The following is a 14887-nucleotide window of genomic DNA, read 5'->3' on the forward strand; positions in this document are numbered from 1 at the left end:
TCTGTCCGTCCTTATATCAACTCTGACCTGATTAACAATCTTTGCTGAAGAAAAGCATCCACCGTATTTCAAGGAAGCAAATGGTGTGTCAGGATGATGTGCAGTGTACGTTTTTCCACCAAGCACAGAGTTTTCACATTTTAAGCCAGAAAGTTCAGCATTAGTCTCAGAGGATACATATAGATCATTTTCGCAACTACACAAATTTTTCTGTTGGTCTGTCACACACTGTTCAAATAAAATCTATGAAGTTCAGGATTGTAACATTATAGCATGTAAAACAAGTTATAAATACCTTCAATTAAAAACTAAATGAACAAAAAAGTTTGGTAATACTCCCTTAATATTAAAATATATTAACAGAAGCCAAAGCGTCTCTCCACACGATATGTCCAGTGTATTTAGTAGTAATTCTCATTTCTTAACCTTTAATTTAGGTCAGTGCTTGTTACACATATTTTACCATTTTTCTTTTAGAAAAATGTGCTTACCAGTACAATGACCTGTCACTGACGAATATCAAAGTGGTTACCATTTCCCATAACCGTACTTAGACCTCGCCACTTTACTTCTTATCAGTGTATTGCCAGCAACATTTCTCACCGTCACTTTTCTTCCTATTATGATGTGTTCTGGTTTGGTTTGTCCTCTGATTTGCTCCATGAGCAGAAACAGTTACTACAGAGGAACAGAGTGACCTCATGTAGTTAAGAGATAATACAACTGCTCAACACTCTGTTTATAAGATAATCATCTTGGCCTTTAGTCTTCCTAATGCCTATGACCTGTTGGTCAGTTTGGCATGTTGAATGGAGCAGAAACATTTTCTTTAAAAGGAACAATCTGTAGTTTATGAGCATGGAAGTGAAACCTAAGCCAACCAGCTTTTGCTGCTAATGTTACTATAAAAATCCCACAGCATGGCTGGGACTATTTTCAGCAGGTCATATTAAATATAGGATACTTCATTTGTACTGTCATGGTTAGATAGAGGCTCTGAAAGGCTTTATTTTTACATAGATTTTTAAGTAATCTTTTTTTACCAATAGGGATTTGTTTTGAGTAAACCTACAGTAATAGAGTATGTTTAATGGACACATCCTAATATCTCTGTAACCGTCTTCTTCTTTTTTGTGTGTAAGCCTGGTGACCTGCGTTCCTGTTAAAGCATGTTGGAATACGGTTGACTGAGCCTGAACCGGAGTGAGAAAGGGAAAAAATACAATGTGAATGAATGAATGAATTAAAGAATGAATGATGAGACGACTGTAGCCAGGAGCGAAGCCCAGGACAGTTAAAGGCTGCAAAGGACATTTTGTCTTGAAGCATTCATTAACCTATTCATAAAAAACCACAAGAAAAACCTAAGCTTAATCTTAGTTTATATAGCAGATGCTTCAGTTTTATTCAAAGCTCCGACGTGCCACCGAAGCTACAACAAATATTTTTTTGTGCTAAAAGCACCTTAAACGTTAAATGAAGCTCGACATGTGGACTGCATCTACTTTGAAAATGCAACGCAGGTGATACCATTGCCACTTCAACAATCACACTGTTTCATTTTTTCTCTCTCTAATTACTCCAAAATGTCAAAGCCATTGTTCAACATGCCTAGATGCTTTGATAAAACAGAATATTTGTGTTGGCATTTGTTTGTTGTTTATCAGGTTAGACGTGAGGCTCCTTTGTCACCTGCACCAACCGTTGAAATTCAAAACTTTGATGGAAACAAATAAGTTGTGTGTTTTTTTTTTTTTTCATCTTTAAAATGTATTTCACACCATCAAAGGTGAATTGCTAATTCTCTAAATGTAAAGGATGTGGATTTGTAGCTCTGATCTGGATGAGACGCTATGTAAATAAGAAGCAACAATTTGTGAAGAACAGTCTGTTTAATTCTGTGTGTCAGTGCTTTTTGTGGTGTCCCATTAATGTATCAGTTACATATTCAAAATCCCCTTCATTTCTTTACATATTTCCTGATGATTCAAGTATTTTACAACTTTTGAATCTAATCTCATCTGACATTGACATGACAAAAAAAATTCTGAAAAAGAAGAAAATTGCTGCTACACTTGTAATAAAACAGTATTTGAGTATGACAAAAACTTAAATACAGATAAAAAATAAAGGGCATCAACTAGAAAGAGTTCAAGAAAATCAACTGATGTGAAAATTAATCACAAAATGTCCATATTAATCATATAAAAAAAATAAAATGTCCAAAATGCTTTGGTCATGCACATAATAAATCAAAATGTATTTTTCTTCTATCTTGTTCTTTGGTGTTACCATGTGTAAGTTGTGTGTGGACATACAGGGATACACTTACATTTATTATATCCACTGTATTTACCACCACAAAATAGTTATTCATGATTATTCACAAACTTTGTAAACAAACATTTTAGTGTATTTTTACGATCAAAATGTTACATATCTTTTTACATTTAGTTCAAATTAAACTGGTTCTTAATAATGTAAAGAACAAACAGTTGCAGAAAAATACTGTAAAATAATTATATTAATAGAGAGGTTGGTTAAAATTAACATTTTGACCTATATAAGCTATTTTGTGTATTTATGTATTTGCCTATCTGATATTCTGATAGTGGTTGATTTGTAACCCTAGTGATATGTGTAAAAGTCTTTTCAAATCCTTTTTTAAGCATACAGTGTTTGTAAAATTTTGGTCACCTTGTCTTATGAGTTTGCATTTACACGTTTGAAAACTATTGTCAACTTAAAACACACGCACAACAAGTTTCATTCAGCTTATGGTAATTGAAGTAGATTTTGAAGAAAAAATCTAAATACAAGCTTGTTGGAGAATTAACACCTACAGATATTTCAATTATGCTGCCAGTAAAAATCTAAATATAAAATATTAATAGGATGTTTTGTTTTTTTTTTACACATTTCTCATACTGATCTATGAACTGAGACACACTGTGCACAGTCAGAAATTTTAGCCTACTATAAGTTCAAAGAAAACAAAAAATATATGTAAAGCAACATGAAAGAAGAGAATAGACAGCTTAACTTGTCTTTAAAACATAAAGAAGTAGATTAATCTTATAATAAATGCTTTCAATAGTTCCCTCTTCAACCATGCAGTAAGCACGCCCTCACTTGCGAAAAACATATGGGCAGCAGGGTGAACTGAGGACACACATGCACCTTGGCACACATACAACTTTGCTGTTAGAATCCAAGATACATTTTCACATCATTTGAATACTAAGGCATTGCGTTTATCTTTAAAGAGCGAAAATGCAGACTTAAAAGCTCATTTCTGCCATACAGAAATAGGAAAAACAGAGACAATGTTTTTTGTTTTTCAACTTCTGGAAAACTGAAACAAAATGCGCTTGTTGTAAAAAAATCTTCAGGTCAAGTTGCAACACGACCTGAATTTTAATGAATCCAACCCTGCAGATATACAGAAGTACAGATCAACAGTCTGTTAGTAATTTTATCATAGGTAATGGAAATTCATGGTCACTTCCTCTTTGATGTGTAATTAAAGTGAATGCGCTGTACCGAACGACCATCAAAACAAAGCGTCAAATTAAACTTCAAATGACTTTAAAACTTTAAGTCCTTTTTTGAAATGCTAGATATGAACGACGTACTTCATAGGAACAAAAACCGACCTAAATGGGTGTATTTACGTGTTGCGCTTTCTTTTGTCTTTGTTCCGAGATCCCAAACAGTCTTACCAACAAAAGAAAGGAGGACCGTATCCACCTTCCAGCTTTTTGGGAATTGTAACTGTGTTTCATAAGACGCCATAAAATTTTAGAAGTGAACAAAAGCTTCCTGACAACTGGCTGGCACATTCGCAAATACTTATTCAGTCTCAGTGTGTGCTTTCATTACGCATTCCTGCGATACTTGCAGGGAGAGAAGATTCCAAACAAAAGTCCCCTTAAAATCAAAAAGCATGCCATGTAGTTAGTCAGTTTTCCACTTTCTCCATGATCTTAAAGTTACAGAGCTGCTAATATTAATTTAAGATTAAAAATATTTCTTTTCATAATTGATCTTTTGGATCCTCAGTGGAAATTAATTAAAAAAGGTGAATGTTTTTTTTATTTTATTTCCCTTTTCAGTGGAATGAATATACCAAATTTCTTCCTGAAAGCATACAAGGTTTTTTTCAGCTTTATAACTGGAGCGTAATAGTTGGACAGAAAACAAATAATAATCACCTTTCACTTAAAAACAAATATATACATATATCCTGGTTTGGCCAAAACCGATAAACAAAATAGATTTTTCATGCTTGAAGGAAAGCATATTTCCTTCTGTATTTGGCTTATGGCTAGAGGGGGACTCACTCACCATGACTCATTGAATTAACATTGTTGTGTTGCATAATATAACAAAATTTACAAAGGCAGTCCATAGGAGCTCTCTGTAGGTTTTGTAACTTTGTCATTTGTAAACCCAAATAATTGTAAAGCTACAGAATACTTAAAGAAAAGCAAATTACATGTACCCGCCAGGCCAAAGGTCAATATATATATTTATAGAAAATGCACAAGAGAATTCATTCAAAGATACTTAAGTAAACTTTACTATGATCCAAGAGTACAAACTAAATAAATATGTCAAATATAATACATTTCGACGATGCTTTACTGAGAACAGGAGAACAGTGCTATGAAACTATGACCTAACATTCGGTTACATATCTGTGCTTTAACCCTTTGTCCCTGCAGTGAGCCGTGAGAATCAGAACACATTTTTTGTAAGATTAATCATCTACAGTTTATAATTAGAAATGCACCGGTCAATCAACACGCAATCGGAATCAGACGATCTTTCCCCAAATCAGCTTTGATTGGGCAAATTCAGAAAAAATAAGCTATTTTTTCCAATAGAATAAATGAATCCATTTTTTTTTAAATCCCATTCTTTTTTATTCATTAACAAATAAACCAACAAACAGTAAATTGCCCTTTGATGCACTTTTTTAACTAAAAAAATAATAATAACATAAAAATAATCAGATGACAGTTCATGACATATATTTCGATGAATGAATGGGGATAATGTTGTAATTCCTTCATTTTCTGTCATATCCAAAAATACTTGCTCTATCATAAAACCAGCAGCTCATTTTTCCTCTTTTATGTGTAATAGTCCTATACAAGAAAAAAAAAAATCTAAGTCAGTAAAAGAAACCCTGAAATTGGTAATGCCACGGAAAAAGCCTGATTGGTGCATCTCTAATATAAATGCACATCAGCCTAACTATGATGGGTTATATTGTTATCATGGAAAAAAAGATAATTTGATCAAACTGAAATCAATGAATCAGATCCTTAAAGAAAACCAGAAATCAGTGCTACCAAGTAAAAGCTAGAACATAGAATGTCTAATTAGACGGCAAGCAAAAGATTATTTCACGTTTGTACATTTTACAAAGCTGAGACTGAAAGCATTTAATCGATGTGTCTCTTTAGAACGCTACTTGTAACTTCTGTGTCTCCTGAGAATTTACAAGAAAAAACAGATGAGAAACTTCCTGTGATTTTCTTCCACAAAAACAAATCTGTAAAGTCTATTAAAGGTTTAAGGCTACTCTGCGGTTAATTTAAGTACGTGAATTTAAGACTTCTTAACTTTACGGTATTGCACCTGAAAAATGCCTCAGTGGGCAATCTTAACAACAGACTGCTCCGGAGAAGAACGTTGTTGAGTCCACCCATTAAAAAAAAAAAAAAAGAAATAGAGAAGGATAAAGTCTGCCAGAAAACAAAAGGACCAGTTGATTACAAGCACTGTGACATTCTGGAAGCCATCCACAAAGTGGCTCGTTATATCGATGGATCTCGACTGCATTCCCAAAATGGCTGCCAAATATGTTCAACTGTGTGAGACAAAGTGCAACAATGGATTCAAGTGCAAGTCTTTTTTTTCCACATAGTGGTAAAAATTACCTTAGTGGAAAATTTGGGAATCCGAGAATTAGCTTGGTTAAACAAGACAGGTACTTAACATTTTTATTAGAGTATTATCAGAGCACGGTTCAATTTGAAGCAAAATGTAGACTTCCAAAAGTTAATTTTATTTTTTTGTGCGTGAACGTCATCTCCAAGTATTTTCACCATGTGCTGTAATAACCGAAGACCAAAATGAGCTTCAGAAAGAAAAAATAAACTCGTAAATTTAGATATGCAAGATCTAGGCCACCAGTATCACCAGGTAACAGTCTGAGCAGAGTGGCTGAATTTTGTGAGTAAACCCAGAGCCAGAGACACAGAATTGCCGAGTGACGTCTCTATCTCGTCTGTTTGGGCAACAGTGCCTCTTCAACAGCACTTAAAAAATTGTTTGGAACGCTGATCTGCCATCTGCGAGCAAGTACAGTACAAGATGATTGTTTTCTGTCCTCTCTTTCAAAAAGCACTTTATTATATGTATACTCACACGTTTTTTTTCCTCTTTTTTTTCCCAATTGAGTAAAATCCAAATGATCAGGTGGGAGAAACGTGTGAAAGCGTGACAAATATCAGTCAAAAAGCATTTCCAAACTAAAAAGGTCTGTTAACACTTTGTGACAGTTTCTTGGTCAACAATGAATTGTAAAATGAGAAACGAGGGCGACGAGTGAAAAAAAAAAGAAAAAAGGAACGTCTGAAGCCAAAACAGAAAAGTGGGATTGATTACTGGGTGTGGATTAACTGATCACCACATTCCCTCCCTCCTCCTGTTTGTAGGTGTACGGTTTCCTCTGCATGGGTCTGCTTCATATAATAATGGCTTTCCTTCATCTGAAGACACACTCTTAAATATTCATTAGTCAGGGGTGGGTCTTTTACACTGTGACACTTGAAAGGGGCCAAAAGGCAACAGCTCAAAGAAGGTGAATTTAAATACCAAGCTGGAATATAAGGATACAAACTAATGGAGCACCAGTCAATCAGCCAGAGATCGACCTTTTTCTGACCATTTTAGGCTCTAAACCTAAAACTGATGTGAGTTTTGACTAAAATAAAATAAATTAGTTAAAGATGAGGCGTTACGGCCCCCCACACAGGGTGCAATCCCAGTTTGGGGCAACCCAAGTAAATCAACATATATCTATATCTATATATATATATATATCTATATATATATATCTATATATATATATATAGATATATATATATATATATATATATTTTTTTTTTTTTAAATGGGAAACTTCCAATTAGATGTCCAATTACACAGGACTGGTGAGCCTTATGTTGTACATGGGGAAAACACTGTCAGAAATCCTAGATGTGCATCACAGGTGGTTGATAGAGTTGATCAAAAACTAAAGGGCTACTTAAAGATCTAAAAAGAACATTTTTGGCCATTTCTAGTTAAAACTAAAATAGCTAAGCTGGTCGATCCCAGGACTGAGTTATTCTACAGTGACCAGACATTCTTCAAAACATTGAAGTTTATCAAAACTTGCATTCTTTTTGTAAAAGGAAAAGAGTAATAGGAAGTCAAGCAAAATAACAAATTTATATATATATATCTGATCTTGGTCCACACTGGTTTCACTTATTCCAACTTGATTAACATACAGATTTTATCTGTGACTATCAAAGGTCCAAAAACAAGTACTTTTTGCCATTTCATGCAAATTTTTAGATCTTTAGGAAATATAGTTCCTAAAAAACTATTTAAATAAATCAAATAAAAAAAGAGAGATGCATGCAATTAGTGCAAGATCCACCACTGTATGCTTTGATGCAGAAATGGGGCTAATCTACAAAAGTAAGAACCTCTATTTTTGGCAGCGCAGCTATAAACCAACAGCACATAATTTCATGCTCGCTTTTGATTCTACTAAAACCTCAATTTGCTTTTGACGAGAATTTACAAAATCGCGTAATTATTTTTCGCTGGACACAAACAACAACATCTATGAAAGATAGATGTTTTTGTCTTCAATATATTACAGTCTTTTAAAGAATTTTTTTTAAATGAACTGAGTTCATTCACCTAAAAAAAAAATTTAAAATAATTAGAATAATTCAATTGGCCAGAAATAGCCCGATTAGTGCATTTCTAATGCAAGTACACATTAAACAAATTGGGATAAAACGGGGCACCTGATACTCACAATACAAACATTCCCAAAGCACGTAATGGCTGACTCTGTTCCAGCAGCTACTGTACACCTCTTTGTTGAGAGTCTGACATCAAGTCATGATGGCGAGAGCTTACTTACAGAGCAGACAATCACCCTCTAAGTCATCAAATGATACACTAAACAAAGGCACAGGTGGAATTTCATTGCAGATAGGAGGTTTCTGTCTCAAATAACCCACATGCGTGCATTCGCACAGTCAAATCTATAGGCTTTAAGTCACGGGACAGATTTACAACTGTCTTCATTTCAGCTCCGTGAGCAGTACGCTCGGCGCGTCCATTCAGAAAATAAACGATCCAGAGAGAAGTCTGCGATTGCAACGAGCAAATCCTATAGGACTGCAACCCGTTTACGTTGCGAAGCCACATTGTGAATGAAGGCGGAGAGAGGGAGTGATCACAACAAAATTGCGAGGAAAAAAAACGCACAATCGCGTTGTAGAAAACCTACACACGTCTATACACGGGTGCACATCTGCGCGCATTTAAAGCAAGCCAAACAAATGCATAATTAACCAAATAAATAACAAAATAACACGGATACCTGACCAATGTATGCAAGGAATGGCTTTTTAAAACCAATTAACGATTTTTAAACTTACGCTCAACTTCTCCTCAAGCTGCACTCCAGAACACATTGAAATGATGTGCATGCAGCCTACTGTAGTGAGAACATGCTGTATTCCCTCTTTATCTGACAAAGCCGAGCGCTTTGGGACAACATCTGCTCGCCTCACACGTGCACGCACACTCGAGCAACGATAAAGATGAGCAAGACTGACATGTTGCTCAGGATAAACTCCCCGTGACCCTCTCGGTGCATTTTCAACGCGTAGCCCTGTTTTTCTTTTTTTTTTTTGTATTTTAGTTTTTTTAAAAATATATATATTTATTTATTTATTTATTTTTCTTTGCGAGCAAACGTTGAAATATCTCTTTAACTTTATTTAGGAGCGCCATGATGAGCTGCAGATGTAGGGCAAAGGAATCACGAGCTGTACGCATGAATATTTCGCTCATAAAATGTATCAAAAGGTACTCCTGCAACTTTAATTACACAGGAGCGTCGCTGCACATCTGAACTGAAAGCTACGAGTTAAATTTTTTTATTTTTCTAAGATAAAGGGGCAGCACTGGCAGGCATAAGTGTTCATTCTTTTTGTATATATATAAACATGGCACCCAAATTCACCATGAGACCCAATAATAGCCCTCCTTCTCCTATCCAAATTCTAACCAGTCGCCTGAATGCATCACTTTGAGGGTAATAATTAATAACAAAAAAAATGTACCCCGCACACATCTAAGTGACAGACTTCACGCTAAATAAAGCCGAACCATACAAATGAGTACAACCAAATGTTGCAATATATATTTGGCGCAAAGTGGAGTAATAAAAAGCTAGCTACCTCAAATAACTGACCTAAAAGCCAAAATGCGCACGTCGGGCTGCCTGCCTCCAGTTGTTCCGGGGCTCAGCGTGTAAAATGTGAGCCAGCATCGCTGATGGAGAGAAAAGCCGACCTGTGGACACACTTTGACCGGAGCAGGACTCTGTGCAAATGTCCCCACATGACAGTTTAAAAGTAAAAGGAAGGGGGCTCGAGCGAAAATGACAGATGGGAAACTTGCGTCACGCCAAGAGAACGCGTTTCGGTAGTACGACCAGAAAACTCGATTTACAGGCGACTCCTATTAATGGCGTTTTATTTACAGTGGTTTTATTAAAGGTCCGCAATAATAATAATAAAAAAAGTTTATATTGTGTAACAGCCTAATTTACTGGGTTAGTAAAGCCAGCTCTAACTACATGGAAGTGTCTTGCATTTCAGGCGTGTACTCCCTGAAACTCACCGATCGGGGTTTTATTCTGTAACATGCCTTTCCACTAAATATAACAACCTACGAGCCACTGGAGCCGAAAGACCAAACCCCCCTTTCCTACTTTTTTTTCTCAAATTTCTTACCTGCACTTCGAAGCTCGTTCAAAAAAAAAGTGGCGACAGTGTTTCCCTGTTTTTCCCCCCGACGAAGCGTGTTTACTTTGCTTTTCTTCTTTCTCAGTATGTTCCTTTACTTTGTTTCATTTCTCACTTCCATCTTCTTTTCATCTCATCAATAAACACACGCTGCAGCCTACCTTCATAGAAGAGCTCGGTTCAAGTGTGCCCTCCCATTTTTTAACTATACATCGAGTACTTTGAGGGGTGGTGGTAACGGAGGGGCAGGAGGAGGGGGGGCGGTGCATGGGGAGGCGCATAGACGTAGAGGAGTAGACGCCCCGTTGGCTTCGTTGTCCAGCGGAGAAGATGCGTCAGCGCGTCCGCCATATTGCGAGTGGCAAGAAGCCCGTCAAACTGTTCTTCGAATGAATGAAACACTAAAGCTTACTTGCATCTTGGTTTTATAGATTATATATTAAAGTCTTCAATTGTGTTGCTACTAATTGGAAATGCCGAAATGAACATTTCCAAATGACATTGTGGCTAAAATTAGCTTACCTTTAATTTGCCTCTGAAAATACATGAAAGCTCTTAATTTTATTCCGTTTGGGGTATAATAAATTATCCTTAAAGTTAGTGTACCTGAGCCATTTTATTTATTTTTTGTACCCCATTTTATGCCCATTCACTGCCATTTTGACCCTTTCTACACCAATTTGATTTGGCTTCTTTCATATCATAAACATTCTTCTTTTTTATTTGCGTTGGCCATTGTGGGGTGGTAATGACAATTTGGTAAATTACAAATAAAAAATAACACATTTGTGTACTTGATGTGTCAGATAAAGCATAAGTTATGGATGATTATATAAACAAAACAAAAATAATAATGAAACATTTTTCAGTTGTTGTTTTTTTTTTTTTTAAGCATGGTTCCAACAGTAGAGATACTATGTAACTACTGGTAAGAAATTGCTATGAGGTGGGTATTAATTATGCGCTGTTATTATAAAACAATGAGGACTGTGCTATATACTTTATGTTAAAAGTGACTGTCCAGTAAATGTATATAAACAATTAAATTGTTTTGAATTTCAATTTCAATTAATCGATTTTTTAAGCGTAATAATCAAAACATCAAACAGTAATGTTTGACCTACAATAAGACCTTTGAAGCAGAGCTGTCTCGCTCGGTTCTTTTCCACTCACAAGATGGCGGCGATGCTGAAGTACGACACGGACGCTGATGCGGCGTCTACAGTCCTATGTCTATGACCAGGCACGCCTTTTCACTTGAAGCTGCCATTGGAAGCGCAGCGCACTGTCTTGGGTTGGAGCAGAAACCCGTCAACATTACAGCGCTCCAATCGCAGGGCGAAGGGGAATCACGGTGGGATCATCATGGCTCTCTGTGGGAGGTTGTGGGTAGTTGTAGTGATAGTGCTTCACTAATTCAAGTTCCTTTCACCTCCAGGGAGCGACTGTATTTATTTTACTGTTTGTATAAATTGAAAACAGTATGTAAGAGATGTTTAATAACCTACAAACCTATCCCATTTTAGCGCAGTTTTATATTTATTGAGGCGGTTTCAATGGCTGCTTGACAAATATGAATGAACTCCAAAATCTGGATCAAACGGGAACAAGAGGGGTACTGTCATCTCCACGTCCGTCATTGGTCTGAACTTCTCATTGGACACGTCCGGTGTCTGTCTAGCAAGTTAGCCGCTCCGCGGTCGCTGATTGGACGGCGGCTCCCGTCAATCCTTCCCCGGCGCACAACATGCTAGATTGTCTGCCCGTGTCTTCTACTTTCTACGCATTTCTATTTTCTCATTTATTTATTTTTTAACGTCCCGAGCTGACCTCGGGTTTACGAGCAGGGGGGGAGAAAAAATGGTGTCGGTTCACAAGTGGCCAATCAAATTTGGTAGAGTCGTGTGTTTTTTCCCCTCTCTTTTTGTTTTGTGCTGTCATTTTCAGGAAGCTTAGAGATATATGGTGTAAGAAAAAAGGAAAAAAAAAAAAAAACAGTGTCGGCTCATGTGGGATACCCTCCGCCTTAATGCCCCCCTCCCCGTCTAGACAGTGACAGGTGTGTGTGTGTTGCCCAGCTCCGAATAATGGACCACGTGGATGGGGGGAAAATACTTTGAGTAAAACCATACTATTTTCTAGTAACCACTGGTGGATGTACCTCGTGTTTTTGTTTTGTTTTGCTTTAACTCACAAAGAGGTCAACTAAGGTTAAGGCTTCACCGAGTTTCAGCATTCGGGACCTGAACTCCCTCCAAGAAAAGCTGCCCTCTTGAACTTTGCTTTGCACAGCCCTCCAGCTGAACATGAGGAGACAGGGGTGTCTCTTAAGACCATCGCCATCTCCCACTACCGTACGGGATATTCTTACGTGAGGGCACACGCTGTAGTGAGCACCCGGGGCCCTGTCTTGACTGTGCGCGCCATCTGCAGGTCTACTTGGAAGACAATAATACCGCGGGTTCAACGGAGGACACCTCCCTCCGTCACTGCTTTGACCTACATTAACCAGGAACACCGTCGCCTGGCCTTAATGCGAGCGTTTAAAATCCCCCAATAAATCACCTGGGCCTACACAGGACGCCTTTCAACGTCAATTAAGCGTCGGGATTCATTTCTGGGATCAGAACTGGGACATGCTAAGAGGAGAACATCCGCATGCCAGACCGGATCAACCGCAGCCTGTGCCGGGAAGGATTCACCAGGCAATGGAAAGTTTGTGTCTGCCGAACTTGCTTTGCATGCTTTTCTTTTAACGAACTAAGAGTGTGAATGTGTTTTTTATTTTTGGGTAAAAGCAAAGGAGCGTCAATTGTCGAAGTAATTGACACATGTTAGAGCCACTTAGTGAAATGCTATAGTAACACAGTATGCCAGTTTACGTCGTTAATTTGTTTTACATCAGAGGTTTGGGTGAACCTTTTAATGAATGACTGAATGAATACAAAGGTCTGAAAATAATTAAACAACTGTAATCCTTATACACAAAATATTTGTGAGAAAATTCGGACGTTAAATAAATAAATAAATAATAATAATAATAATAAATAAGGGAGCATTTTCTGGAAAATTGCTTGGTGTTCCCAAAATGTTTTATATTGTCACTGAGACATGAGGCTTTTCTGCTAAATGCTGTTATCAAAACGTATGCATTTAAAACCATGTTTATTCACCACATATTTTGTAATTTTGTAGAGTCTGTGTAAGATATGCTTATTGAGTGGGAGCTACAGATGGCATTCTTTAAAAAAGTGCTGTTTATTGGTTTGTTTAATGGAGCAAAACTATTTTTGTTGAAATATTGGTTAGTTTTCATATTTTGTTCCGTCATAGTTGCAGCCATATTATAAGCAAAAGGACACAATTTGTATGCATTATGAAGACACTTGGCACACTTTCATATGGATGCTTACTTTTAACATTTTTGGCTAAAAACTCAAAACCTTGGTCTGTGTTTTTGCCTTTTATTGAAAATGTATAAAATGCTTCTTGAATCATATTTTCTCAATTCATTATGCTGTTGAAGAAAGTGCATGCTATTTACCAAAAATATTGAAGTTTTGTATAAAAATGATACATTTGGGGCTGTAGGGTTAACCCTCTGCATCTTTGTGATACATGAGTTGATGTCCTGTTTTATTTTGTCTCATAAAGCTTTTGTGAATAGCAATTATCATAGGCCAAAAATATTTTTTATGGTATATAAAAACATATGACATACTTGAGAGTCTGAGAACACTTTGCATCACAACTGGAGTTATAAGCAAGGAAAACAGTGTAAATAAATATCTGAAATCTTAATCTTAAAATGACAAATATTTTGGGGTTTTAGGGAGAAATGTCAGGAGTTTCAAGAGTAACACAAATTAATTATACTCTAACATATACATGCAAAATCAGAAAAATATGACAACTGTGTAGTAGTTTCTTGACTTTTCAGAGCTGTGTGTGGTTAGCGTTCACTTTTGTGTAATTGAAGTAAGGGTTCAGAATGGCCTGAATTCTTTTGTTGCATTTTAAAAGCTGTTGAAGAAAATCAAATTACATTTGTATTGCAGATTTAAAACCACTGGCAAAGCACTTCATAACAATAACAGTCAGTGAAATATAAAACAAACCAGATTAAATTAACAAAAGTAAACATAAAGAATTTCAGCAATAGCTAAAAACTTAGTCACAGGCCCCATTTTCAGCTTTTACAGCAGAAATCTTTTGTTTTATAGTATTAGTCAAACAAAACAAGAAAGAAAAAGAAAAGAGAAGAATGTAGACTAAAGTAGATAAAAATGTTAAATGACATGAATTACAATACTAGTTTATCAGACTTGTCTTGTTTATTTCATTCATATTTTAGTTAAAATGTATGAGGTAAAAATGTTCTTTTGTAATGTTATCTTACCTGACATAAACAGCCAGAATAGTGGTCACTTCTCACTCTTGAAATTAAACATAAAAGAAATCCACAAGGTAATAAAAAATAGATATACTTTCCTATGTGCCTGTTCCTCTCGTGAAAGAGCAGAGATATAGAAAAGGCCAGTGTGATCACAGTATAAACTTCTATCATCCCAATGCAAAACAAAAGGATATTTTTGCATGTTTTAACCCTCTCATGTTCAGTGTCAACAAAAGCCTTATTTTTCACTTTAAAAAGGCTGAATGTTATGGGAACTGCTGCATGTTGGGGTAACTGATTTTTATTTTTGTAATTTTTTTTCTGAAAGACTGGACAGAACTTTGTCCTTTTGGAATGCAGCAACTAGTAC

At 36.3% G+C, this 14887-nt stretch overlaps 1 protein-coding gene across 2 annotated transcripts in view; it reads right to left on the reverse strand.

Moving 5' to 3' along the window:
• Window positions 1–10335, reverse strand: part of zbtb20 (zinc finger and BTB domain containing 20) — a 31685-nt gene extending 21350 nt beyond the window's left edge. Inside the window, exon 1 of one of the 2 annotated variants that reach the window (XM_028031042.1) lies at window positions 10110–10335. The gene's annotated coding sequence lies outside the window, so the exon portion shown is untranslated. Of the gene's footprint in view, window positions 1–9565; window positions 10076–10109 lie in introns of those variants that run through there. The other variant, XM_028031043.1, reaches the window with a different exon arrangement.
• Window positions 10336–14887: the final 4552 nt, after the last annotated feature.

Source organism: Xiphophorus couchianus, chromosome 11 (assembly GCF_001444195.1).
Source record: "Xiphophorus couchianus chromosome 11, X_couchianus-1.0, whole genome shotgun sequence".
Taxonomy (NCBI): domain Eukaryota; kingdom Metazoa; phylum Chordata; class Actinopteri; order Cyprinodontiformes; family Poeciliidae; genus Xiphophorus; species Xiphophorus couchianus.